Source organism: Rhinolophus ferrumequinum, chromosome 17, assembly GCF_004115265.2.
Source record: "Rhinolophus ferrumequinum isolate MPI-CBG mRhiFer1 chromosome 17, mRhiFer1_v1.p, whole genome shotgun sequence".
NCBI lineage: Eukaryota > Metazoa > Chordata > Mammalia > Chiroptera > Rhinolophidae > Rhinolophus > Rhinolophus ferrumequinum.
Genome location: NC_046300.1, coordinates 945,082 through 970,501, shown reverse-complemented (window position 1 = coordinate 970,501; position 25,420 = coordinate 945,082).

The following is a 25,420-nucleotide window of genomic DNA, read 5'->3' as shown; positions in this document are numbered from 1 at the left end:
CCCCGTGGCATCACTCAGACGCGGCGTGAAGCGCTGCGGAGCCGAAGAACCACCGGCACTTTCCAGTTGCTGAATGAACACATGCACTGTTGACTTACGCCACTTAGAGATGGGCTCCTGTCACTTGCAAGAAGATATTCACAAATGTAAGGCATTTTAACAATTGGCCCAAACATAATAAACTCCATTATGATACGTTTATCGGACTTGAGAATTTGGGGGTATGTGATGCTTGACGGGAACCTTTTCACACTTGAGGAGGGAGGAGGAAGACCCCAGAAGACGGAGGGGACTCCCTAAGCTCGGAGTGGGATGTGTGACAGCCAGGACCCGGGAGAGGTGGCCAGCATTAAACAGGAAGTGAGCCGGGGGCGGCTGCTTCCACGCATGACCGTGACTTTTGGGTGAGGACGGACTTAGCAAAACGTGAGAGCTACCGTTTTATGCGCGAGGAAAGCTAAAGCACTCCAGTAAAACTATTCGTCCCCTGATACAACCTCTGTCGTGAGCCAGGGTGTCCGATATGTCGGTATTTATTCACAGGCTTTGCCTTAGTAACAAGTTCCTCCAACACTTATCAGAGCACAGCTTCCCAACCACCCCCGGGGCTCCTGATGGTCTTACCCTCTCAGGACGGGCAGGTGGGGCGTAGGGCAGCTACCCCCTGAGCAGGTCAGGTACCTGTCCATCAGGAACGCGCTGAACAGCCAAGGAGCAATCAGCACTCACGTCTTGTTCTGCCCACTTGAACTCCCCAAGACTTCACTCTTCTCATCTGCAAAAGGGAATACAGTACGGAGTTTATGTACTGTAGAGATTTGTAGTGAAAATTACAATCACTATAAAATAACATAAAAATTGTCCACACTGTGCGCAATACACAGATACTAATTACATTATGGCTGCTCTATTTTATGTAAACAAACTTTACATTTGTTTGCCAATTACATTTGCATTGGTCTGTAAATGCACATATTAAGTCTGAGACTATCGTTCCCAGACAAAATATGTACATGAAAACAACCTACAAAAGGAAAATACTCGATTTTTCAGAATCCCATAATGTTGTCATTGTTTAAACACTGGAGTTTCAAAAGAAAAGTGGCTGGATAATATAGACGCCAAATTAACCCATCTTCCTAATCAGGGGACTTGTTTCTCACACAGCCACGATTCACACTGAAACTGCTGGATGGCGCCATACAACAAAATTGGATTTCAGATATAATCTGAGGCAAGAGTGCCTTCTGATGAGTGAATCTTACGTATAAATGACCTGGATTAATGATCTCCATAAGTGAGACTTCTGCAGAGCCTGTTTCTGTCCTTGATGCATGTTAAGCATATATATAACGTATATGTTAAGCTGTTTAACGTACAGTCAGAAAGGTCAGTGTATTTCATAGAAGCTGAAAGGGATCTAAAAGGTATTGGCCTCGTGGGAACGTAGCATTTGGGAGTTGACGGGAAGTTGTGGCAGCAAACCCAGAAGCCAGCGTGTGTGCACAGAATCTGCAGCAGATAATGAGGTGACATGACCCTGGTGAGCTGTGGGAAGTGTGTGCACAGTCCGCATGGGGGAGACGAAAAACAGTTTCAATAGGCTGAAGATCTGTGACTTTATTCTGGGAAGGATGTGGTCAACATCGGTGAAGAAAACAGTTGAACGGGGGCCTAGAAGAAATGCTGATAGTGGAGATGGAGACTAAATATGAGGACCTGTTGTTTCCTTTTTATTGTCAAGCACTTTATCTCTATATTTATATTGATATGTAATTTAACCTTATTTATATTAAATTCCACCATATTTATATACCATAAATTGTGTATCCCAGTCTCAAGTTAATGAGCACTTGAGTTTTAAATTAGGGGCTATTTTGATGAGCTGAGACGCACATTTTTACAAATATTTTTGTGGACATAGGTTTTACGTCAATACCTAGAGTATATGTCCGGCTATGTACAACACCTTGGGTCAATCTAGAATACAGAGGGTGCCCCCAAAAATGTATACACATTTTTAAAAAGGAAAAAACTGTATTAAAATTGTAATGCTGAATATATACTGATAACAAAAGATGAATACAAGTCACGTTTGACTTATGCAATTACAAGAGGTGCTCAAAGTGGTTCCCATCAGTGCAATTTTAATACGGTTTTTTGTGTGAGAGAACATATGTTTAACTTCATATGGAACTACCAAGCTCTTATTCAAAGTGTTTGGATACCTGACGTTCTGCCAGCTCGCATGAGAGTTCCAATAGTTACACATCCTTGCCAACAATTACCATCATCATTCTTAATGTTACCAACTCTAGTGGGTATAAAACGATGGATCATGTGACTTTAATTGGTATTTCTCAGACGATTAATGATATTACCCATTTTTTTTACATGCTTGTCCTGTTGGTCATTCTTATATCTTCTCTTGGGAAGTATCTGTTTAAAAGTTTTACCCTTTTTATTGGGTTGTCTTTACAACATTGATTTGTACAAGTTTTTTATATAATTCTAGATAAAAGACCTTTCAGATATATGCATTATAAATATTTTGTTTCAGTCTGTGCCTTGTTTATTCATTTTCTTAATGATTTATTTGATAAACAGAAGTTTCCTTTTTAACATAAATAAAGTTGAAATTATCAGTTTTTATAATGACTAAAGCTTTTGTGTTTTGTCCAATAAATATTTGCCTACTCAAGATGGCAGAGACATTTTCCTATGTCTTCTTACAGAAGATATATGGTTGAAGATTTTATATACACGCCTTTGAACGATCATGGATTAGTTTAATTTTGGTGTATGAAGTGGTATATGGAATTGATCCAGTATTATTTGTTAAAAAATACTTTCCTTTCCCATGGATTTAATTTAGTACTTTGGTTGAAACTTGTTCACTGTATATACAAGTTCTGTATCTGGACTCTTTTTTATGTGAAGAAAGAGCAAACTTTAATAACAGGTAATGGAAAATTATGGACCTATTAACAATGCTGCTAATGAAGACAGTACATTTTGAAACTCAAGAAAAATACCTTTTAAGCATATGGAAAATGCTCTTGGCTGCCATATCATGTGACTGTTTTGTAATTATTCTTATTTGAATTTATATTTCTTTTCTATCTTGTGAATTTTTTCATGCGAAAATGCAGAGATCCAAATTCTTTTTATTTCAGTCTAGGAAAGAAGACATACTTGAAAAATAAAAACTATCAATGACAATGTCAAAATTAAGTATCTCAAATAATCCCTGATAAAATAACAACCCTCTGGACTCTTTATTTGGTTGCACTGATCTATTTGTCATTCCTTATACCAATACTACAGTCTTAATTAATGTAATTATATAGCAGTCCTCAGAAGCAGGTAATACAAGTCTTTTAACCTTGTTTATTACAAAAAGTATAGAGATAGAGATAGAGATAGAAATAGAGATATCTCCCCTGAAATTTCATTTTAATTTTAGAATTAGTTCATGATTTTTTTCCCCCCAAAATCCCGCTGGGATTTTGACTGGCACTGAGCTGATCTCTAAGTGTTGTTAAGCTTTATTTTTATCTTTAGTTTTCAGCAACCGTGGCAAACCTCAGTACATTTTTTCCTTTTCATTTATGCTACTTGGGTTTTACAGCACTTCTTGAATCTCTGTCTTGAATTCTCTAATTAGCTTTTATCTTTCTTTTTAATTCTTAGTTACAATCTTCTCAACTGTTGCTTCTGCCCAGTTCATGCTTTCCTCCAGTTCTGAGGCTCCATTTACATGTTTGTCAGGCATTTGTATATATTTGAACTAACCGTTAGGTTCTTCTCTAGGTTCCCCACCCTGCTGGAGTGCCTTGCTTCAGTTTGGGTATTTTCTTTTGACCTATCATTCATCCAACTTATTCTTTCTTTAGCTGTGTCTAATCTGCTGATAAACAAAACCACTCTGTTTAATAAAATCCCAAGTATTTGGAGTTTAACTTCAGTTATTTTATTCTTAAGTTCTAGAATTCTCATTTTTATTTTATTTTCTAGTACTCCGCTAAAATTCTCCATCTTGTCACTTAATTTCTGAACATATCAACTAAAGTTATTTAAAATTTATGACTCTAATATGTGGTTATCCTCTTGGTCATTCTCAGTCAGCTGTTTCTCTTGTTTTTTTGACCAGTTCTTGACTTTTTATACCTGACTATTTTTTATTGTTTACTAAAATTGTACATTATTGTATAGGAAATTCCTATCAATCATTTGAAGCTTTAGATAATGTTCTCCGTCTCCAGACAGGAATTATTTCTGTGGTCTGGGTTCACCAACACAATCCAATCAGCACTGGAGCATTTTGAAGGGGCATTAGTTATGACAGCTGCTCTAGTTCCCATTCACTGTTACATGTAGGATGCAATAGCTGTAGATACTGTGAAAATCTCGGGGTGTTTACCAGAGCTCTAACTCTACGCTTCCCCCAGCTACATGAGATGGCAGTGTTTTGCTGTTTCTTTTCTTCTCAATGACTGTTTTAGCATTTGGTATTAATTTTAATGGAAAAGTGGCTCCAGATAATGAAAGAACTCCTTTGGTATTCTTCATTATCTAGCTCTTGGTTCTTTATGTTCTCAATGCATTGGTATCATTTTTTCTACTTTAAAACTCATATTTTTCTAACTATATTTCTAGCTTATTTAGTTGTTCCCAGCAAAAAGGCTGTCCTAAAACCTTCTAGTTAGTCATTGCCAGAAGCACAATTTCTTTATAGCTCTTCAACAGTAAATTTGATATGAGTTACTGGATCAGCTTTCCAAAAAAAAATAAAATAAAAAAATGTTACTGTATCATCCTCTCTGATAGGTCTAAAATGGGCAAGGTTTTCCTAAGGTGGATTTGGTTCACTGACATTCAAACTCTTTAGTTGGGATATGTCAATTTTAATCGGTATTGCTCAAAGATAAGGAAAGATGCAACTTGTGAGTGTACCTTACTGAGATTAAAGCAGGATGCTCTGATTAAATGAGGCTCAGCTTTACTTCAGAAAAAATGTATGTGTAAAACGTACCCAAACCAGCACAGCAAAAGCTGAAAGAGCTGAACTGAAATTTAAACCACCCCCCATGAATGACAAGACAGATCTGTCCGTCTAAACATAATTAAACTTACGGCCTCCTAAAACAAAACCATCCACATTCCCGAATTAGAACAGAAACTAGAATCTATAAAACATAACATTATTAATGAGCAGCATACAACACAAAATTAATTGACATAAAAAGATACAGGGAAGTGTGACCCATTTTTAAGGAAAAAACAATCAACAAATGCCAAGCCCAAGATAACACAACCCAGATTTTGGAATTATCAGAAAGGACTTTACAACAGCTATTATAGCTATTACTATTAGTTGTAACTTTTATAACAAATATACCTGAAATAAAAATAGAGATAGGAAATACCAGTAGAGAAATAAAATTATAAAAAATAACAAAGTGAAAAATTTAAAACTGAAAAGTACAATATTTTACATAAAAATTCACTGGATGGGCTGATAACAGAATATATATAAACAAGGAAGGTGTCAATGAACTTGAAGATAGCTCACTAGAAATTACTCAAGCTCCAGAACAGGAAAAAACAAATGACTGACAAAAATTGAAAAGACTTACAGACCTATGGAACAGCCCTAAAAGATCTAAAATAAGCTGCACTGTTGCCCCATGAGGAGAGGATAAAGAGATTAGGGCAGAAATGCATTTGAAGAAATAGCATTTGAAAATAGCCTAATTTAGTGGGATGTATAAATTTATAGGATCTAGAACTTCAATTTCAAAAGTATAAATTCTAAGAAAATCATACATAGAAAAATAATAGTGAAACTGCAAAATTCAAAGATATCACAAAAAAACAAACAAACAAAGCCACTTCACAGAGGAGGACAATTTTAATGACTGGATTTCTCACCAAAATCCATCGAGAACGGTAGTCAGTGAAACATCATCTTCACTGTGGTGACAGGAAAAACAAAACCATAAACACTTCCAACCCAGATTATACATCCAGCAAAACTATCCTTCAGGAATGAAAGAGCAGTAAAGTCATTTTCAAGTCTAGGAACAACAAAGACAATTAGCCAGCTCACCTAGATTATAATAAAAAATATAAGGAGCTTCTTCAGGCTGAAGGATAATGATACTAGAGGGTGAAAAAAGAATCTTTAGGAAAAAATGACGAGAGTGGGAAAACTGTAACAAAATGCATCCTAAAAAAATCAAACTGTCCGATTTTGCTGGCTAAATACAAATATGCAACACCTTAAGTTGGATTTCTGCCCCTAACCACTGAGACTGCTCAAAAGTTTATTTTATTTTCAATTGATAAACCAAGCTATCAATTCACGTGATTTATTCGGTGGAAGCTGCGTTGTGCCACACAGGTGATCCCAGTTAGGACAGAGGCCATCATGTCCCCAGTTGCCAAGACTTGCTCACAGATGAGACCCTTCAAGATCGTCTCTCAGGGAAGGGGGGCTCCCCCACTCTGGCCTCTGCCAGACGCTCCCCACATCCAGGGATCTGTCTGTGTTGGGTCCAGGGGCCCAGCTGCCTTGCCTGGATCCGGGAGGGTCCCTGCAGGATCAGCTCCCAGGCTTTGTTGTCACCACAGCACGGGACACCTTTCCCTTGGCATAGTTATTTTTCACTGCCCTGTAGGTGTTCCAAGGGAGCCGCTGGCATGCACATCCATCTCCACGTCTGTTTCCTGGGTAACCTGACCTAGAGAGCTCGTCATACATAGAACCCTTCTCAGCTACGGCCTTTGGAAACACTGAAAGGTGAGGGGGACGAGGAAAGAACAAAATCACAGTAACTCTCAGTTGAAGATAATTAGACCTCTGCTCGCAGTGCGACGAGTTAAATAAGACATCCATGGAACCTGCGGAGGGCACTTGGCAGCGCTGAGCCTGCTTTCTCTCCAGACCCGTCAGCTCTCAGATCCACATGTGGTGCCACGTCCTGCCAGCCTGCAATGCCAGAGGCGACACAGCGGGACACACCTGGAACATGACAAATGAGGACGTGCTCTTGTGAGCCACCGGGGCGCGTGACCACGTGCTGAGTCCCCACAGGAGCCAGACACTCAGGGCCCCGGCACCCACACGCGGAACCTCCCGGTCCAGGCAACGACGGATTATGTTGGAAGAACATATCAATCTTAGATCAAGCGCGTTAACACAACACACGAACACTCTCAATCCCTCAAAACTGCCGGAAATTAAAGGAGTGTGGGTTGAAATGTTTGCTTATCCTGTTTCTTCCATGGGAGGAAATTTCCAGTCAGTCTTAATAATTCCTTTCCATGCAGAGCTCCCTGGAGCCTCCAGCACACTGCTGTGGACGGTGTCCCATCTGTATGTCTGTTATTACGCGCACAGCATGGGACTGTTGTGACATTACTGAAAAATGCAGAGAAGCGAAGGCAGGTGATAGATTATCGGTAATCCCAGGTGTAGTGCATCTAGTCTTAATGGGAGGCTGTAGTGCAGGGGATCCTGCCGACTTCGCCATGTGTCATGTGGGGCGGCCTGCAGGGTCTCAGCTCCCCACACAAGAATGCAGGACATGGCTAGGCCAAAAAGGAACATCCACGGAGCCATAGGTAGGGGAGTCACACCACTATACTCTCGCTGGCGGCTGGGTTGGAGAAACAGAAAACAGGAGCAACAATTCTCAACCCTCACTGTGCCGCTTGCAGGCTCAGCCACCATCTTCTTGCTAGCCCCCTTTTTTTTTGCTAGCCTAGCTACGGCAGTTATATTCATGGCTAATGGCTCACTGGTCACAGCTGACGGCCAACTAGCCACAGCTACTGGCCATTTGATCACAGTCATGGCCATTTACTACCTGAGCCAGCACCTTTCTATGTGAGGCCGAGAGCCTGGAAACGTCTTCTTTGCCTTCCTGGATCCCTGCCTCGGAACAGCACCCTGGTGTTTCTCTAGGACTCTCCCCACCAGCTCCACCCAGGTGTGGCTCTGACTCCTTCCACCCGCTACTCAAATAAAGGTGTTGGTGTGGGGCCTAACTAACCAGATCCCAGAATGACGGGTTCAGGGGACAGCAGTTGAATGCCGGGACACTGGGAGCAGCAACTGAAAAGGTGTGTTTTGTGCCTGTTTAGTTTTCTGTTGCTTTCCAGCTGGGAATGCCCATCTGGCAGGAAACATGTTCGTGTATGGACATCTTGGCTGTCCTGGGAGGGGCCGCCAGAGACTGAGGCTGACACAAAGGAAAGCGGGGGCAGGGGATACCCTAGCGCTCAGGACATCTAAGCCTTTGGACCCACTGTACCTGCATCTCGCACATTTTTCAGTTTGTGTGCGCCAATACAGACCCGTTTTCCTTAAGCCTACTTAAATTTTATTTACATTACTTACAACTGCAAGAGCTCTCATAACACATAACTGCCATACTTTGCTGATTATTTCTCCCTGGGTATATTTCAATGTACAGTTTAATAGATAATAGAAAGACAACAAAATGGGGAAATATTTCTTTTTTTTTTTTTCCATAAAACCACGCAGCATGGCAGGCAAGGAATTGTTATTAATCCTATTTTACAAATAAGTAAACCAGGAAATGAGCGACAACATTAATAAGTCAGATTTGGGCCTGGAACCCACATCTTGTTAACATTTACTTATATTGCATAGCTTTGTCCTTCAACTGTGTCGTCATCCCAAACATTTATTTCCTGAATATTAGTAAGGATTACCTACCATGTGAGAGTAAAAGCAAAGCAATAAATTATGAGTTTATAAGGAACTTCATCAACCCTCAAAATCAGAAATCTAGAAAATAGTGATACTAAAAAAAGAGTAAGAGTGTGGACAGAGGTTTAAAACATCACGTCTTTCTTTCAACACGTATGTAACGTGGACCTTCTTGTGCCAGGGCCTGTGTCACAACCCTGGGAATGCAACCCCAATCAAGCCCTAACTGCCCCCGTGAGTCACAGAGGAAGCCGCTAGAACACATCCCACTGCACACACAAATGGCATGAGAATCCCAGTCTGACATGGCTGGTGTCGTTCCTACCAGGGCCATCTGACATCACGAGAAGAGTTAAGAAGTAACCGTGGGGAGACTGACGCTTACACGAGATACGTCTTCAGGCTAGCAGGCTTAAAAGTGCATGGAAATGGGTTCCCGCTGGACTGACAGCACGGTGCAAACACCACGGGAAGGCGGGTGTCTGTGAAGGACTGTGGGGGTCCACTAGTCAGAGGAAACGGCGCCATGGCTAACGGTGTGGCTGGCACGGGCTTTTCAAAATTAGATTGATAAGATTAGGTGTTAATTTTTCAAAATGGACAACTCCAATCTCTCCAAACATATAAGTAGACAAACATTTTTTTCCCCACACCAATTAGTGTCCTGTTTCTTTTCTAAAAAAAAAACAAACAAACAAACAAACAAACAAAAAAAACAGAGAAAGAGGCTCCTTCAGAAGAATATAACTGAGTTCACTTTTTTTCCTTTGCAATATATACCTAACTTTCTCTGGCTTCAATTTAAGGTATTTTAAGATAATACCTTTTCTGTGCTAATCATTTCTGGAATTATACAATTTAGATGTGGAAGAGATCTTAAAGATATTCTAAAATAGTTCTTTAATTTTAAGGATGGAGAAACTAACCCCACCCCCACCCAATGTGATTTACACAAGGTCACCCAGTTAAAATGGCACAAATGACTAGCTATTTCTCAAAAAACAATTTTTGCCAAACTAAATCCCAATTTCTATATCCAACCATTATCCTGTCAATCCTTTAATCCTTTTCATTGACTCTCCAGTTTTTCCACATCTCTCTTAAGCTGCAGAGCTCAAAGCATGTCACACAGAGTACCTAATGACAGCGTACCAAAATGAAACACAGTAGGTTAGATTCCTGCAGTTTTTCACATTATATCCCTGAAATATATGTGCCTGGGTGTTACGAATGTCTGATATCACTATCTGAATAAGACTATAAATTTTATCACAAATGTGTAAAAAGCTGTCATAATACAACTACAATGGACTTTGTAAACTCATATATTAGGAGGTATAAATTTTTCAAATAATCTATTTTTAATAGGAAATAGTCTAAACAGAGTTTTTGAAGAGAGACCGTAGGTAACACAGCAACAGAGAGATAATATTTGTAAGTGGAGAGTGAAAATCTTCTGTTATTAAAGTAATTGTTGAAATTTTCCTTTTTTTCAAATAAGTATTTCACAATGAATTGCTCAATAATTAACAGATTTATTGACAGTCTGGGGGTTCACATTTGTCGTAAATTTATTGCACCATTTCCTCTTGTTCTTAAGTATTTTCAGAATTAGTTTCAGAGTTTCAATTTGCCTTCATTTTACCTATCATCTTCCGCTTATTTTCTTTTTTGATAATGAAAATGGATTCCAAATTCTGAGCAATTCTAAATGGAAACATCCTCCATCTGTCATGAGACACTTATGCCTAGAAAAATACTGCTTCTGAATAAAGTGTCACATAGAGATAAAGTCACATAAAAAATTGTTTCTCCATGTTGTACATCAATTAATATATTTATTGTAGTAACGCAGACATATAACAAAAATTAAAAAGCACATAAAAATGCATAATGGGAGGCAATCATCTCCCAATGCCACTATTTGCATCACTATTTTTATTTTTGTCAGTTTGAATACTATTACTACAGCTCATTTCTTGTGTGTCAACCTTGATGGATGTCACAGTTGTAGGAAAGATGGGGCTTCTGTCACCTGGGCCCTTCCAGTCCACCTTTTCCCACCACTTTTCACCTGCCTTTTCGCAAGTACCTCTTTGCATTTTCTTAAGGTTAAAATTAACATTATGTTCCATATTAATCGCCAGTACCTGAGATTTTGCACAGATTTATTAATAAAGTTGCAAACCACCAAGCTGTACCAACATGGTCATGAATGTTTTCACTCAATTTAAGCCTTTGCCAGACAGCACGTTCTGTCTGCATCACGGGCCCAATGTCACGAACCCTGAGAAGGACTGAGGACACGTTCCCAGGTCACACAGAAGGACGTTTCTCACAGTCCTTCACTTCACGCCATGCCGTGTCAGTCTGCTTCATATCTGGATCACGGTTTTCCTGGACCAGTATCTGGATCATGGTTTTCCTGGACCAAATTTGAATTTTTCTGGACAACCTATTGCTGTTCCTTTTTCTTCTTGACCAATAAATAAAACAACAAAAAAATTCACCATAGCTCCAACTTGTATCTATTGACAAATAATTACACACTATATGTCTTTTCCCTGAAATCTGTCAATTCCAAAGTGCTGTCATCGGCTCCAGTCTACGCGTGGTCTGTCTACTGTTGCTTCTTACTTAAGAATAAAGAGCTGAGGTGACTATTTTGGTAGAAGGCATGGCTTTCTTTTACTTTTGAGTAACTGTCTCTTTTTCTAATAGAAGCCAGACGAGGAAGTGTGTGATGTCACAATGAGGCTTCAACTCAGGCAAAGAAATGCTGCCAGGCACACGGTTCCATCAAATGACAGAACCAAGAAGGGTTTTCACCCACGGGACCATCACCTGTACCAGGTGCGTTAGCTTTCCCAACACACTGCCTCTGATTTCTGTGTAGAAGACCCTTCTGGGTTGGCAGTGGCTGTTCCCATCGGCGCCGTGTTTCCTGGTGGAACAGTTGGCACAAACCTTCAGTTACTCTCCCAATTCCTACATTCATTCTCATGACTTGTCTCTTTCTTTCCTTCCAACTCCAATCCCAGCACCTTTCTGCAGTTTTAGTTTTCAGACTGACTCTGACCTTTATTTATTCACTTGGGTCGCGTTCGAGGCAAGGAGACTGGAATAAAATGGACTGTTCAAGCAACAGGCTTTATAGCTTCTGGAATCGTGTTAAGATGTCACATGCTTTAATCCTCTTTGTCATTTTAGGTTTATTATCATTTACCCTTCAATGCTGTGGTCATAATGGGGGCTCTGAAGGAGGAGAAGCAAAGTCTCCCAACCTTCAAAACCAAGCTACACGTCAAACTTATTTCAGTTAATTTGTTCGGTGAATTTCCATCACTTTTGTTGTGCGGTAGCTGAATTTCTTCCTTCTGAATCATCCCTTACAATTTTCTGAAATGTGCCTAATAATACCATTGTTACACGTAACTCTTGAGTGGTTTGCTACTAACCATTGCAGTTTTAAGTGTCACTTGAGAGAAATAAAAGCACACATTAAGGCAAGTACTTGAGTAAAACTGGTAAACCCTTGTTATTTATAAATTAGTAGTTTTTAGAAGGTGCCTGGGTCTATCATGAATTATATGGGCATTAAAAAGAGTTTCATTCTGTCCTGAGCATTATGTACTGCTGTTTTAACATGTAATTTAAAAACAATTGCTTTTCCTTTGGCTACTGTCTGGCCACTGTCATGCTGGCTGATCGGTGGTCGTGACTTGGTGGCAGGTACGGTGTGGCTGCTGCCCAGGTCCCATGACTAATTCAGTGTCCACTGGACACCGTCCAGCTTCCAGCACCTACACTGCTTTGCCTGAGGGCATCTCTGGCAGGATGAAACCTCCCCATGTGACTGTACAATAGGCTAAAAGCATCTGAGGATAAGCGACCCAGGGACAGCCTCAGCCGATGACTGGCACACATTTGGGGCCCGAAGGATGCCCAGCTCTTTCCTTTTTCGGGTGGCAGAGCTCAGCTCAATGGCTCCAGAGCTCCTCCAACAGTCGTGTGATATCTGAGTGGAAACGAGGCAAGAACGACGCCTATTATTCCCTGCCCCCGGCTTCTCTTCCTCACTTGGGGTCCCCTCCGAGGTGAGCCACCCAGGCTCAAACCCCATCCCCAGTCCTGCACCTGGGGGAGCCCAAGATGCCACGCAACACAGAAACAGCCGTCAACCGCTTCATATGCTAAAAGTGTAAATGAAACTACACTGGCTGGGCAATCGACAATGAGGGAATATACTTGTATGTTGAAATAATTGCTTTTTAAAAATTTCTAGTTCATTCCCGTTTTCACTTGAAACTTTGCAGTTTCTTTCACTTTTGTGACGATGATTGCCAGAAATCAGAGAAAGATGAAGAAAGCTGTAATATGTTTTTAAATTAAAAAAAAGAAAATAACTTATATTTTTAACAAACTGGTTAAAAGGTCTGAGTTGTGGGTTAAGGTGACGATTGCAATTAACAGAAACTGCCCTTCCCGGATGCGCAGATCGTGAGCTACCACCCACCCCAGGAGAAATGTAAATAGCAGCAAAAAGAAAACAAAAATGCAAACAAGGAAAAGGGGATAGCCTAACAGAATAAGCTCCAACAACTCGTAGAAAAGAAACAAATGAATAAATAAAACAAGGCCCTGTCACAGTTGATTGTGGTGACAGAGGCTGAACCACTAACTCCCTGACCCTGATCGCACCTTTCAGAAGCTGTACTGGTGAGCCAACAACCGCCTGACTCCTCACTGTAACGCTTCCCAGTCTCTGGGATGAAGCGACTCAGTGGACATGCGCTTCCTTTTTCCCTCCATACTAAGGAGCAGTGGGTTCTGGGGGCGACACAGGAAGGTGACAGGAATGACTCTGTCCACGACAGCCCCCGAGGCTGCACAGGAGACTGAGGACCAGTTCCCTCCACTGGTCTCATCTCGGCCCTCGAGGAGACAGAGTGACACCTGCTTCAGGATTTTAACCCAAACCTCAAAAACAGAAGCACTGACTTCTCCCACTCAGCTCCCCTTCGCTTCCTGCGTCCACCTCCCCACGTCAATATGCAGAAACATGGCTGACACTCAGTCCCCACTCCATGTCCAGCTTGGAGGGAAACAAACCAGCATCAGAAATTAGACGACAGTAGAGATTCATTCACTAGGTATAAGAGCAAAAGAGTTTATGGGCAGAATACTCTGAGCAGAGCCAAGATGAAAGAAACCACCTGGGGATAATGCAAATGTCCCACAAAGGAGGGAAAGAAGGAAGGAGAGAAAGAAGGGAGAAATAAAAAGGAAAGAGAGGAAGTAGGACATAACAGGAAAACAAATAATCCAATCACAAAAATTAAAATTTCAAGGAAAAGAATAAAATTCCTCATAATTACTTCATAATAAAGGACTAATCAGTAAGAACACAAATTTGATAAAACAACAATAAAATTAATCACAGCATGAAAAGAAAATCAAGTTGCAGACTCCACAAACAAACACTGAAGGACAAAATAACATCAACATACAAATAAATAAATTTAAAAATAAGGAGAGGCCAAATAGAAGACACATTCAAAACTGAATTATTGACAACATAAGAAGACCTAAGATAAGCAGGGAATACCAATGAAAAAGTCAAAGAGGTTAAAATGATAGAGACATTATTTTGCATGAAACTAAAGAAGCCAGAAAGGAAACGGAATTACCTATATGAATAAAAGCTGCAGAATGAAATAACCCATCGCACTTCCTGGAAAGTTGCTGCTGACACCCGACACCTAGAAATCTCCTAGTTAGTACCTCAAAGATAAAGAAAGAATTCTTTAAGCACCCAGAAAGGAAAACAAACAACCTGGAAGGGAGAAGTACCAGGGCTGGCTGTCCTCGCCTCCCGTCAAGACTCAATACCCAAAGACAACAGAGCAACGTCCACAGACATCCAAGAGAAACAAACACCAAGCAAGAACACTCCCCACACGGAAAGTGTCAAGCCCTTATGGGAAAAAGAGACAAAGCAGACACTTGTGAGTGGTGACAATTGTGCAGACGCCCACATCTGAACTGTCCACGAAAGGGAAATGCCTAAATACAGGAAGCCAACCACCAGTGCATTTCATAATCTCGTTCTGAACCTACCGGATCTCTCATGACACATTTAAGATGAAGAAATACTCATATTTACTTAAAGTTCAGTTCCCTACTCAATTTTAAGTTGGCTCTTTTCTTCTATTTAGTTTAAAAATTAAATTTAATCCTCTTAAATTAAAAAAAAGTTGTAGTGATATGACCTATTTTAAGTACGTCTATCTATCTAGTCTATCTACCTATCTATCTATCGATAAGCTATTTACCTATCTATTCTATTTACCTTCCAGAACATGTAAAATATGAAATGACAGTCACCTAATGTTGACAGTGGTGGGTGGGGTTTATAGCTAATTTTATTGTCATTGTTTTTATTTTCATTTACAATCACTTTATAATTTTATTCTTTATACTGTACAGGTATAATTTTAACAAAATTAATAGAGTAATATATTGAAAGAAGGAAAGAAGAGTTAAGAAAGGAAATAGGCTGAGATTTCAACAGCAGTGAAAAATATAACTTTTATTTTATGTGGTTTTCTGAATTTTATAAATATTCAGAAGTAGTTTTATTTTAATAAAATAAAATCAATATTTTGAAACTGGGCTTTCAGCAGAAAATTGTTCCTACAATAAACTTCTACAAGATTCAAGAAATAGTCAAGAATTTCCAAAAATATAGTGTAAGAGTCATTAAGCTAACCTATTTTACAGCTAGAAAAGGGGTTAGGAGGAAATTGATTACGGACGAGTTGTATGTTTAGTAAACAGCAACTTCCAGTTTCACAGAGATGCCAGCGTTACCTGCCCAGCCTGACTGGTTTGCCGTCCCACCAGCTAAGATTTGGAATCCAGATCTTCACTGGTTTCTACAAGAAATCTGAAGATATCAGTTTCTTTGCATGTATGTTACGACCTTTACTGAGAGGTGCAGGGGAGTAAATGTGCTCACGTACAGTGCAACATATTTCATTTGAACAACATCATTCCAAGTTTTCTCCTCTCCGAAGTGCCTGCATTCCATGCTTTGGGCAGCAAATTCCTTCTAGAAATTGCTTTCCCACCAGGCAGTGCCCAGGAGGCTGTTCTATGAGCTTCTAGTGTGGGGTCCCCCTCAAGCAGTGAGAACCCCTCTCCTCCTACAAAGCGTTGTCCCACAAACATGGTCCCAGCCCTACCATCATGTTTCCATGCCCAAGGTCCTAACTTCAAGGTCCTCCAGTTAAGGATACATTTATCATCGCAATAGTCTTATGCACTTCGAGATGTTTAATTTAACACAATGCAACAACTCATTCTACTGATTCGTTCTGATTTCCAGTGTGGCAGCCACATTCCAAGATGGCCCCAAGAATCCTGCCGCTTGGTGTACAGGCCGAATAGTCTCCTCCTCTTGGGTGGCCTGTGAATACCACAGGGTAGCCAGTCCCTTGTGAGGTTCCAGCACAGGACAAAGGTGATGTGACAATGGCTCCCATGACTACAGAAGACTCTGCAGAGGCTCTATGGAAGCGCCCCCTGCTGGCTCCGAGATGGCCCCACAAGGCTAGGCTTCCAGGGCAGCTTCTAGGCGCTGAGGGAACCCTAACCAACAGTCAGCGAGGACATCGACCCTACAACCTGAGAGAAGTAAATTCTGTCCCAAACCAGAGTGATCTTGGAAGATGACCCCAAACTTCAGATAAAACTGCAGCCCCAGTCTGAATTTTGGCCGAGTACGATCCTGAGCTTAGGACCCAGGTAACACGTACCTGGATCCCAAACCACAGAAACTATGATCATAAGTGTGTGTTCTTTTAGCTACTAAACATCTGGTAATTTTTACACACGCATTTTCCAAGAGGAAACTAATATGCTGGGTAATTTAGCAAGAGTAAGCAGACAATAAAAATCAGAATACAGAAGACAAACAAGTAGACAAACATATGTAGACAAAAATTCAGTAAAAATGTACAATGTTTAAACAATAACATAAACCAATTTGAGCTAATCAACTTTTATAGACTGCTGTAGTCAAGCACAAAATACACTTTAAAATATATATATATATATATTCTTATGGAACACTTAGTAAGATTTAGCATAATTTGGACCACAAAAAAGTCTCAATTAATTTAAAATAAATTTAAGAAGGTCAACTTTAAAACCAGAAGCAATTTCTAAAGGAAATAATAAAAATAGAAAAAATAATAAATAACAAATAATAGAGAAATAAAATCTGAAGTTGAATCTTTGAAAACTAATAAAATTGACAAACTCCTAACATGATGAATCAAGAAACAAAAAACAAAAATGACATAATTCAGTAATAAAAGAGGACACATCAGAACAGAGTCTGTAAATAAGAAAACAATAATAATGACAATAAGATGCTACGAACGACATTATTTTAATATAGAAACCTAGATGAAATAAACAAATGCTTCGAAAAACAAAAATCACAAAAACTATCACAAGAAAAATTTGAAAATCTGAATGGCTCTATATCTATTCAACTTTGAATCCATAATAAAAAACCGGCCCTCAAGAAAACTCCGGGCCTAGATGCTTTCACTTGTGAGTTCATCAAACAGTGAGGAAAGAAGTAATGCCAATTTTAGACAACTCTCTCAAATTAAAAGTAAGAAGGAACACAACTCAACTTGATTTATGAGACCAGCATAACCCTAGTATCAAAACCTGACAAAGAAAATGAAACTAGACAAACTTGTCACTTAAGATCATAAATACAAAATGATTAAGGCAATACTAGCAAATAAGGTCTAACAATATATAAAAGGATAATTGAGTTTATCCCAGGAATGCAAGGTTAACTTATCATTAGAAAATCAATGTATGTAACAATGTTAACAGATAAAAGTGGGAAGAAAAACATACCATTGTGATAACCACCGGAATGACAAAAACTTTTAGGAAACTGGAAATACACGGAAGTTATCTTCAGTCTGACTAAAAGCACTGATAAGAAAACCCGAAGCTCTATTTCATGGTGAAACATGGACAGTTGTGTCCTTAAATAACTAACAACACAAAGCTATTTCTTCCTACTGCTCGTAGTCAATGTTGTACTCTAAGTCCTAGCCGCTAAATAAAACAAGAAAAATGAATAAAAAGCATATGGGGTGGAAAGAAAAATTAATTTTAATTATTTCTATATTACATATTTAATCGAAAACACCCAAAATTTCAAAAACTATACTAGAATTAGTGAAAATTTAGCAAGGCCAACAGGTATAAAGTCAGTAATCAAAATCCAATCCTAGTTCTGTATCGTATTAATGGACAATTGGAAATATAATTTAACAATATCATTTGCATGTCAACATATCAAATAGGTAGGAATGAGGAAAGATCTTTGTACTGAAAACTATAAAACATTGTGGAGAGAAACTAAAGATGATGGAAATAAATGGAGAAATGTACCGTGATGTGGATTAAAAAACATCTATGTCTATTTTCACCAAAACCACCAAATGGTTGAACTAAATCCCAATCAAAATCATAACAAGTTTTGTTTTTAATTGACAAGGCAGTTCTAAACTTTATCACAAAAGGCCAAGAACCTAATATATTCAAAGCAACCTTAAAAGAGAAGAACGAAGCTGAAGTACTACCTAACTTCTGGACTGAGCACGCGTCTATCGTAATGAAGATAGCGTTCTACTGGCGGGAGTGGCGATAATGAGGTGAAGGGAACAGAAGAGCGAGTATGGAGACTCCCACATATGAACACGACTGATGGTTAACAAAGCTCCAAATCCTTCCTGTGAGGACAAGAGAACCATGTAAGAAATGACGCAGGAAAAGCTGAGGATCTGTAAAATGAAAAGGAACATGGACCACTACCTCGCCTCTTCTACAAAAATTAACTTAAGGAGATTCATTGACTTATTTATAAAAGCTAGAATCATAAAACCTCTTGGAACTATCTTTATGATCTCTTAGGACACAAAACACTAACCACGGAATGTTTCTAAATGGATTAGACTTCATCAAAATACACAATGAAGAACATTAAAATGCAAGCTACAAACCTGAAGAAAACACCTGCAACATACACATCTGACAAAGAACTTATCTCCATAATACAGACCATGTTTCCCCAAAAATAAGACCTAGCTGGACAATCAGCTCTAATTCGTCTTTTGGAGCAAACATTAATATAAGACAAGGTCTTATTTCACTATAATAGAAGACACGGTCTTATATAATAATATAATATAATGTAACATAACATAACATAATACTGGGTCTTACATTAATTTTTGCTCCAAAAAATGCATTAGAGCTGATTGCCCGGCTAGGTCTTATTTTTGGGGAAACACGGTACCTTCTAAAATTCTGTAAATCAATAATTAAAAAAAAGAACTTAAGAAGGGTGCAAATGTCTGAACAGACACCTCACAACAGAAAATACACACCTGTCCCATAAGCCAATGCAAGGATGTTCAACACCGTTAGTCAGCAGGCAAGTGCAAATGAAAACCAGAATGAAGCTCCGTTTTATATGCACTGGAATGGTTAGATTTTAAATGACTGAAATAGCAGATGTAGGTAAGTGGGTGGAATACCTGAAGCTTTTATACATTGCTGGTGGGAACATGAAATATTACAACAACTTAGGACACACGTATGGCAGTTTGCATAAAGTGAAACATATCAGCACAGAAACTCTAATGTAGCTCTTTACTTAGGAGACATGAAGACATATCCTCAAACAACTTGTGGGAGAATGTTCTCAACAGCCTTATAGACAATAGCCCCAAACTAGAAACCATCCACATGCCCGTCCTCAGGAGAATGGTGTAAATAACTGTAGCATATCCATGCAGCGGAATACCAGCCAGCAATAAAAAACACCCATCATACATGCAGCAACGTGGGGGAGTCTGCACATTCTGTTGTATGAAAGAAGCCAGGCACAAAATACTACGTGCTCTAAGAAGCCACTTCTATGAAGTCAAAGAGCTGGCAGGAGTAGTATTTGGTGACAGAAATCCGAATGTGTGCACTCAGGGAGGAGACTGAGGAGAAAGGGGCAGGAGCGTCTTCCACAAAGCTCTCGGCAGTGTCTCGGGCCCACGCAGCTGTTAAGGTCCATGAGAACCAACCTCTGAGGTCTATGCCTTTCACCGCATGTGAATTATAACTCACTTATAAACGTGATGGGATTCTTTGACGAGGGCTCAAGAAGCATTATGTTTAAAGTTGTATTATTAATTTTAGTTATACATGCAAATTAGTTTTCCTCTTAAAAACTACTTTTGCTACTTCAGCAACAAAACACACTGCCTGAAACAAAATGCCCTTATGATTATGCCTGATAGAAAGTGTTATCACTGTGTCCCATTAAATATTATGATATGGATGGCTAATTTTATGGAGATGAAATTACTCATGTCTCTAACACTAATTCCGACAAGGAATTGTCTCTATCATGTCTTTATGCTTGGGACATCTTAGGCACTCGATGTGATACCCCAGGTGTCCTCACAACACCTGATTTTACCTACAAGGAAAGTAAGGCTCAGATAAAGTCCGTCATGTGCCCAGGGGTGTAAGTCTGAGCCGCTTCTGAAACCAGGGTTAACTGTATAGGCATTGTTCTGTCCATCACACTGCACTGTCACTTACTCAGCCACTTGACATCAGTCCTTCAATATAAAAAAAAATTTAACTGATATTTCAATATTGTTACAGATTAATGTACCAGACAGGGTTTAATCAGAGATGAAAAGCCACTAGGACATTATATATATATATATATATATATATATTATATATATATATATATATATATATATATATATATATATATATATATAATATATATAATTATGCATATATAGTAACACTTATATAATATAAAGGTATATAATAAAATTAATATGCATATGCAATATAATTTTATGCAGTAACAATACCTCTGGGGATTTGACCTCATTCAATGTGAGAGCTGGGTCAGCCGGCTCGGTGAGGCTGTTATTTTAATGTCTGATGCAGGCAGCTGGGAAAGGAAGACTGTAAAATGGGGAGACTCTAGCAAGTGTGAGTGGGATCCCAGGGCAAAGGGCGGAAAGCTGCACACATTCTTATTGACTTTGATCTTGATGGTGTGGGAACCAGCAGAACACACACACCTGACTCAGAACCAGAGGATGTGACAGAGGACCCAGGGGGCAGAGAGCAGATGCAGGCCAGCCCACTGCCTCATGCCAAGAGCTAAGCCAGCAAATAAACGTCCACATGCCAATGGCTGCTGCATCACTTCCGCTCTCAGCTGTCCTTTAAGCCCCATTTGTGGTCCACATGAACTGGAAACACACACGCAAGGGAATCCTGACTGACACTGGATAGCCTGGCCTTGGTCACACATTATGAGCCACCAACGGTCACCTGTACCTGAATTCTGCTTATACTCAGGTCTAGCTAGTTAAAACACAGTGTAGAACGGACGAGAGCATTCTCCAGTGTCATATCTTGCTTCACTGTTGTCCAGCTGTGTGACCGCAGACCCATTACTCTCTGGGCCCGAGAATACTCATACAGAAATGGAAATAATAACAGTCCCTATTAATGACACTTCGGTAAGAATGAGAGACGAGAACATGTGAAAAGCAACTTAGAACTGTGCTCAGCACATGGCAATCAATCAGTAAATGTAACTGTTGTTGTTATTATACCAGGAGCAAAATCTGTCATCACACAAGGAGAATCCTGTTTTTATCTTAAACTGGGTAAGTTAGTCATTTAAAGTATCTTGTCATTGTGAACCTATAAAATCACTCTACCTCTGTAAAGTTAACTTGTGCATATAAATGTCAATATAAATATGTGTTTATAAAATTGCTCAAAATCTGCATGTATTGGCAAAAGTACAGTTTGAAATAGGCATTTATCAAGTACATCACTGTGCTAACAAATCCTGCCTAATAGGATCACTATATATATAGTGATCAAACAAATGGTGAATGTTTAAATAAAAGAAAATTATTACAGTAAAAGACACATTGCCATTAATCCCCCTCAAAATATTCCCCCTCACTTTGAACACACTTATCTAATCATTCTTGCCACTTTCTGAAGCAGTTCTGGAAGTCCTCTCTCATGAGTGTCTTTAGTTGTGCTGTCATAGCTGTCTCGATGCACTGAATCATTTTGACTTTGGGGAAGAGCCAGAAGTCACAGGTGCCAGATCTGGTGAGTAAGGTGGATGAGGACACACCATAATGTTTTTATTTGACAAAATCGCCATATACCAGAAACAATGTGTGACATGGGGCCTTTCCATTGTGATCACAAAATACCGTCAGTCGGGTGTGAGTTACGGTTGAGAGAAGGTGTATTTTAAAGTGTAAAGTAATGGGTGGTGAACACTGACACCATTCACGCAGTGAGGCATTCAGGGTTGGAAGGAGAAGGTTATGTTTCCTGTCTTCAGGGAGTTTCCCATTAGCCAAAGAGTGAACAGAGACGAGTCACACGGACTTGCAAGTAAACGGTGTGTGTGCACCTGTGATGCACAGCAGCCGGGTCGGGGGAGGGCAGAGGAGGAGAGTGAGGTGAGGACACAGGCCCCGGGGGTGCGGTCAGTCGTTCCTGCAGTGTGGTGACCGACAGTGTGGACTCTGTGCTGGGCCAAAGCATGAGTGATTGGCTCAGGGAATGTGGACAGCGGACATGGCACTCCAGGCTCTCATTACTTATTTATTGCATTTACTCAAGTATTCAACAAATGTGCAATGAATACCACGCAGAATGTGCCAAGTGCATTGGGGAGCACAGGAATATAAACAAATCCATGCCCGAAGTACAACAGAATAGGCTGTAATGCCAGGGAGACCCATGGAGAAGCACCAGTGGTGCTGAGCTTGGTTATAAGTAAATATTTGTGTGTTTGGGCATTTCGGACGGAGAAAATATTTGTCCCCACAAAACAATGATGTGGATAACTACAACAGTGAAAATACATAAAAGGCTGATAGAGACTACAGGTGTCTAATATGAGCCTTTGAAATCTCAATGGACACTGAAAGTAATTTTAACAGAGGAATGTTTTGCACACTCTGAGAAAGCCTCTGGCTTAAGCTTTTCAGGAAGCTCCTAAATCATACATATTAAGTCCACATTGTTTTCTTTTCTTAAAGAGAAATTAGTGTTTATTTGTACTAGGATGAATTTAAGCTCCTATCACAGTGAGCATGTAATGTTTGTAGCTCCTTATTTATTTCAGGGGTGGAGTAAATCTCCCTACAACGACTTTCTCATCTGTACGATCACTACACGAATAACAGTCGTCTTTATAGACAGCGTGGCATTTCAATGAAATAAACCCACAATGTAAATTATCTACTTCAGAGTCTGGAGCATAATTAGGGCTCCATAATATAGTTGATGGTGTTATTATCCCAGCTCACGTCCATCTATTTCTGTTAATTTTGAATGTATGCTGAGAAACCATGGGGACTGAAATCTATCCAATACCAAATAATTTAAAAAAAAAACAAACCAGTACTATTATGTGATTGTGTACAGAATTCCAAAACTCACAAAATTAAGAAATTATGTTTAAGAATAAAATTTGCTGAGAATAAGGAAAGTCCACCTCTTTAGAACAATCCAATAAACCTCTATAAAAGTAAGGTTGTTCTGTGATCCCAGAACATCCCCTAACTGATGACAGTTTATACGAATGGAAATCCAGTGACTCAGAAGTATAATGCAGCACTTGAGCTTCTGATGTGGAAGAGTAAGAGGTATGAAGCTCGTGCCCCTGCAGTGAGCAGGAAACTCGACTGAACACAGGACACGATGATTTTCATACACGTGAACAAGAAGCAGTGCGGGCATGGAGTGGTGAGCTCCACACCCCCAGCACTTCCTACTTGGGGCCACCCTCCGGGCGATGGCACAGGAAGGATGAGTCCAGCAGAGAATGAAGGTCTCGACAAGACCCTGACTGGAGTGCGGGAAGCTAAGCCAGCTGTAGCTTGTGGGGAAAGGACTGGACCAGAGGGAGCTACAGGAAACGACTTCCCTGGTCTTCATAGGAGATTGACCGAGTCTTCAGGGAAACATCAGTCATCAGTGCCAAAGGGAAACACTTCATTAGCTGAAGCAAAACAAAAAGAACTGGAGGTCTATACACAGAACCTTCCAGAACCCAGAGGAGTGAGACCTTGTTGAGAACTGGCAGACATCAGAGAGTCACACTTTAATATGCAGGCTAAACTCGTCTTAGTGTAAAAGTTACTGTAAATGTGCTCTAACAAAGCTTAAAAAGGAGGCTTTTCAGAAGCAAAATGGTAAGCTGATCCACAAATAACTGAACAGCCTGACTAAAGAAATTTCCACCAATGTGCAAAAGAGTAGCATACATTGTGACCCATAATCACAAGGAAAATTAGTAAATAACAATAAACCAAGAAATGACAAACATAATGGAAACAGCAGAGAAGGAATTTAAAACAGCAATTAGAAGTAGCCTACATATGTTCAAGGATTTAAATAAAATCATTAACATAATGAGGAGAAAAATGGAAGATACAAAAAGAACCAAATGGAAATTCTGGAGCTGAAAAACACAATACTGTGTGTTTAAAAGTCCCAGGATGGTTTTCCATGAGGTGCCAAGGAAGAAAAGATCCATAGACTTGCAGTTAAAACGACAGAAATTATCCAAATAGAAGCACAGAAAAAACAAGACTGCAAAATAAACGCACAGACTTCTGTGTTCAGTTCCAACACGTAAAAACCTTGGGAATCATCACTCTTGCCCTTATAACTAGAAAAAGCTAAATAAACTGAAAATCAATCACTTTTCTTGGGCGCATCAGTTAGCAAGCTTGAGGCCAAACCAGGCGCCTCCATCTGGAGAGAGCAGAGCCGGGGACTGCCCACCGGACACAGACACAACTGGCAGGACGCTTGCTTGGTGATTTAAAGACTTGCTGGAGGCTGAGTGTGGACGAGCAGGAAAGCAAGAAGCTCCTGGGTGACCCCTGACATGCCAGTGGGCTGTCTCTCCCCTAGGAAGCCACCTGTGTCTTCCTGGAGAATGTCAGAGAAAAGTCCGCTCATGGCTCTGGGCAGGAGAAGGGAAGATTAGTCCCTGGGAAAGATGCCCAGAGCATTCTCTGCAGCGAAGACGTCCTCTCCACTGGAGAGAAAGGCCGTACAGAGGCTCCTCCCAGCTGCTGGAAGGCCCTTCTGACCCCTGCTGTACCCCCAAAGGAGGGGAATGTACCAGCGGAGAATCTCTGGGGATGGTCAAGGCCAAATCCAGAAGCACAAACCCAGCAAGAGAGAGACTTAGTCACAGGTCATACAGTGCGTCACTCCCCCTCGTTACCACCACCAACAGGCCCACAGCTCACAGCAGTGTCCCTGGTGAGTACTCAGCGGCCCCAAGGTCCACCGAGGGGCCCTACGCGGTGTTCAAGGTGTCTGCAGCCTCTGTCACCTACAGCGACTGCAAGCAACACACACAGCCCACGTCCCAGCCAGATCGGCATACATTCTAATATCAGAAACCTGTTTATCTTTTCTTTTTGTACTGTATGAGGTGGCAGGTGTTAACTAAACTTATTATGGTAATTATTTCACAAT